At 38.0% G+C, this 4,710-nt stretch overlaps 1 protein-coding gene across 2 annotated transcripts in view; it reads left to right on the forward strand.

The window, feature by feature from the left end:
• Positions 1–226: 226 nt before the first annotated feature.
• The window catches only part of PRDM1 (PR/SET domain 1), a 20,281-nt gene continuing 15,797 nt past the window's right edge, over positions 227–4,710 (forward strand). The window contains exon 1 of one of the 2 annotated variants that reach the window (XM_040350176.1): positions 227–376. The gene's annotated coding sequence lies outside the window, so the exon portion shown is untranslated. Of the gene's footprint in view, positions 377–4,532 lie in introns of those variants that run through there. The other variant, XM_040350175.1, reaches the window with a different exon arrangement.

A 4,710-nucleotide genomic window follows, 5' to 3' on the forward strand; every position in this document is an offset into this window, starting at 1 on the left:
AGGTTTTCTTTCTTCCTCCTTTTCTTCCACATTTCACTCAGCCTAAGCAAACTGCACATCTTAAAACAATTTAGCAATCGGAATTATCAGCCTGGCCCCAAAAAAAGAGTTTGTTTTGTTAATTGCTCTTGTTAAGCCTAATTACTAATGGGGAGGAGCTGTAGCAAGGGGGAGGGCGAAGCTCGCAGTAAGGGAATAAGGGAAAACTTTAAAATCCTTGAAGCAGTCTGAGAGACGGCTAGATTTAAAGAGCCAGTGAGAGTGTGTATGCAGCAGACAGTGAATGCGTGTGACTTAGTCACAGATGTTACACATGGACTAAAACTGGAATGCACTTACTCCAACTCGTAGACCTGCTGTATGGAAATATCCCAAGGTATTGGACATTCATTTTACACATAGATTGTTTTATCATTTCTATGCATTTTTATGACTGCTGATTCAATTTAGATTTTTTATTTTATTATTTTAGATTTTGTTTGTTTTATTTTAGTTTTTTTTGTTGCTGTTGCTGTTTTGGTGGTCACGTAAATAGCTTTGTGTAGTCCTATGTAGATTCAGTTTAACAATTTTATATTCTTAGCTAACTATGTAAATTCTGATGAGCTTATGATCAGTTAGAATGAAGTATACGGCCATAATTAAACTAGTTAGAAGTCATTTGCTGCTATAATGGTGATTGGTGTGGATCTCCTGCTGATTGTCTTTGTGTACTGGAGATACTTTGGAGTAGCTGTGTTTACTTTTCACCATGTTATTTATACTAGTTAATCTACTGTACCAGATAAATCTACTTCCTTGCCCCCCTTGTATTTGATGAATGGTTTCAATCTGACACCCTTTTATCAGTTAAGCTTCTGCTGGGTGCTGCTTGCTTCTGCATTATCACAAACAAAAAGTGAGTTATCTGAGATGTGCTGTTACCAGTCTGACGGATATTGATGTGACGTATGGTGAGGACTCTTTAGGAAAGATTTCCTATTAATCTGTATCTGCCATATCCCGTAAGAGTTTATTTGGATTTTACGCCATTTGTGATATTCCAAATGATGAAAGCATTGTATAGTAAAGAAATGACATACAGATGTGGCTTGTTTTAGTCATTGGAGAGAATTTTAAGTTAGCTTTAAAGTGCTCATGTGTATGAATTTTCCTCCGGACTGCTACTGTAGCATGCTTAGACAAGGTACCAAGAAATCTCAACGATATAGATAAGCCCTCTTATACCTAGCGATCCTGCTTCATTCGTCCAGGTCGTACTCCTTAGCATGCAAATTCAGCAGACGCTCTAAAAGGGGTTAACAGATATGATTCTGTAGCTTGCCAGTGTGCATCTGTCTTGTTCTCTGAGCTTAATGAAAAGTACAGTTTAATCACTGGTGAGCCAAATTGAGCATGATTAGCTGTTATTGCAGATTAGCGTACAGTACTGTCTGGTGCAGCAGAGTATTGATCTGTCTTGTGATGGCTCTCACCTCGCTGCCTGCTGTTTTCTACAGGCTGGTGGGCTTGGAAGGGGGGGGGGGGTTGGCTGGAGGCAGAGCAGCTTCAGGCAAAGGTCCAGATGGGGTTGAAGACTGGTCCTGAAAAGACCATGCCAGGAAGTAGGTCAGGTACTCGGAGAGATTATCGGAAACACGCATCATCCCTGTGTGGCAGGAGGCAAGACAAGCAGCACACAATTATGAGGAATTAGAACAGCAACAAGTAGTGCAGATTTACCAGCATTAATTGTCTATTGTCAGGACAGGGCCCTTTCTTGCAGATCACGACGGCTGCCAACCTCCTAATACCTTTAATGGACTCTCCATTGTAGGATTATCTCTTCTAAGAACAATGTCTTTCTTTAAGAAGAGTTGCTTGGGAAGTTAAAACAGCCACTATAGCCTGGTTGTCCTTTCTCTTTAGCCGTTCCATTTACAGAGGAAGTCAGGAGAGGGCCCGGGGTTTGCTCTTCTGTCAGCAACTCTATTCCTCCAGGGGACTCCCAGATACCTATTGAACATTAACCTGATGACTCCACCTTGCTCCACAAAGTGCCATCGGGAAACAATAGCCTGTTTGATAGTGCTGCAGATAAGCACAGTCATTGTCTTCAAGAGGCGTCTTTTCACTTTACTTTTAGAGCTTCTTAACACCCTGCCCTGCGAACTCTCTGCATTGAGAACGAGGGGAATACACAGCCACACCAACAAAATAGGTGGGGGTCTTATAAACCTTTTCTATTTGTCCATATTACATGCATAGGAATTACTAAAAGGAGGGCCTGCATCAAAGATAGGCTAAAATACCTGTATTTGTTTAGCTTTTTAGTTTTGGATAGATTAGGGAAGGGGTCGCTAGAAAGAGAATATACATGCACACATATTATAATTCTATAGAGAGTGAGAAAGAGAAAGATATGTGACATGTATAGATTCATAGATACTGTATAGATAGATATAGACCAATAGATAATGGATAGATGGATATATAAATATAGATATGTTATATAAAGAATAAATAGATAGATATCAATAGATAATTGATAGATAGAGAGAGATGTATAAAGAAAAGATAGATAGATATCAATAGATAATTGATTGAGACATGTATAAAGAAAAGATAGATAGATAGATAGATAGATAGATAGATAGACAGATAGATAGACAGATAGATAGATAGATAGATAGATAGATAGATAGATAGATAGATAGATAGATAGATAGATAGATAGATAGATAGATAGATAGATAGATAGAGTAGAGAGATGTATAAATATACATATGTTATATAAAGAATAGCTAGATAGCTATCAATAGATACTTGATAACTAGAGAGATCTATAAAGATAGATAGATAAGAGATCTATAGACAATTAGTAGAGAGATATATAAATATAGATATATTTTATATAGAGAATATCGATAGATAGATAGATAGATAGATAGATAGATAGATAGATAGATAGATAGATAGATAGATAGATAGATAGATAGATAGATAATTGATAAATAGATACATACATATATATTTTTATAGATAGATAATTGATGGTTATAGATCAATAGATAATGGATGCATAGATAAATAGATCGTTTATATATAGAATATATATCAAGATATCAATAGAAAGATATCAATAGATAATTAAAATAGAGACATTAATATAGATGTATAAATAGATATCAATAGATAATTGATAGATAGAGGGGGAGAGATAGATAGATAGATAGATAGATAGATAGATAGATAGATAGATAGATAGATAGATAAATAGATAGATAATAAATAGATAATTGATGTATTTAGATCAACAGATAATTGATAGATAGATAGATGTATTTTATATATAGATATTTTATATATAGGTAGATATTTTATACATAGATAGATATCAATAGATAATTGGTGGCTATAGATAGATAGATAGATAGATGTTTTATATATCTCTAGATATTGATAGATAGGTGTGTGTAGATAAATAGAGATCAATGGATAATGGATATAGATCAATTGATAATGGATGCATGGATAGATAGAGTGATGGATAGATAGATATGGATGGATAGGGAGATAGATAAATATATATAAAAGGAAATTGCATATTGGAGATTGTATCCTTCTTTTCTTGACATGGATATATAGATATATCTATATATATCTTTATAGATAGATAATTGATAGATAGAGAAGTATAAAAATATATTTTATAGCTAGATAATGAATAGATATGAGTATCTGTAGGTGAATATTTTCTTTTTGGATAGAGTGGGGATGGGTTAGACCTTATGTCATGTTTGTATGGTTGTTTGTGCCCCCATTGGGAAGATGTATGTCCCCCTCTATTTGTTCTGATGAAAATGTTCACTGAGAAAACAAAGTGATGGGAACCCCAAGGTTTTAGCGTTGTCCCCATGTGAAGGAGTAGGGTGAAACCTGAAATGGGGACACCTGTGTAATTATCATGCCTTTGGAAGATTTCCTTTAACTTCCTGTTGTGTCTCTGTGCTAGGAAGGTCCCTGGAGACATTGAAATAGTGGTTGGTTGGTGTGTGGAGTTGAGGTTGTATGCAGAGGTACCAGAGAAATGTGTGTGTGTGTTGTGTGTCATGTAGCACACACACAGGGGATTTGTCTGCTCAGCCCCCTATTTACCAGTCATAACTTGCACAAGTCGGCCTGTGAAGTGCTGACTGAGGTATCTGAGGTTTCTTGGGGACACGAAAAGAGAAACTGAAAAAGAAAAAGCCAGTCATGTCTCCGCAGTGAGTGTGAGGAGAGCACATTACCGCCAATGTCAGAGACATAGAGAGCGCTGGCAGGCCGGAGCCCACACAGGAGCCAGCGGGCCACTTGTCAGCCTCCGTCACGTGATAGAAGGCAGCACGTGCCCTCGGCTCCCCTTCTACTAATACTAATGGTCCTGTCCGGCCAGAGTCCCCATAGAGAACACGGCCAGTCCCCTCCTCCCCCCCTATACTCACCTATGGTTCACTCTTATTCACAAGGGTAAACCAAAGGGAGCCATATACATGACAAAGCGGCGGGAGCCTGTCCGTGCTGTGTGTGTGTGTTTGAGTGAGAGAGACCCATTGGGCTGCACTGTGTGTGTGTGTGAGAGCGGTCATACAGGGAATGAGCCGTGCCGTACACTCACTCAGCTCGGAGAACACACAGTCCCAGCCAGGTAAGTCTCTGTAGCCACACCCTGTGCCTGTGTCATCATCG

This window comes from Rana temporaria, chromosome 4 (assembly GCF_905171775.1).
Source record: "Rana temporaria chromosome 4, aRanTem1.1, whole genome shotgun sequence".
NCBI lineage: Eukaryota > Metazoa > Chordata > Amphibia > Anura > Ranidae > Rana > Rana temporaria.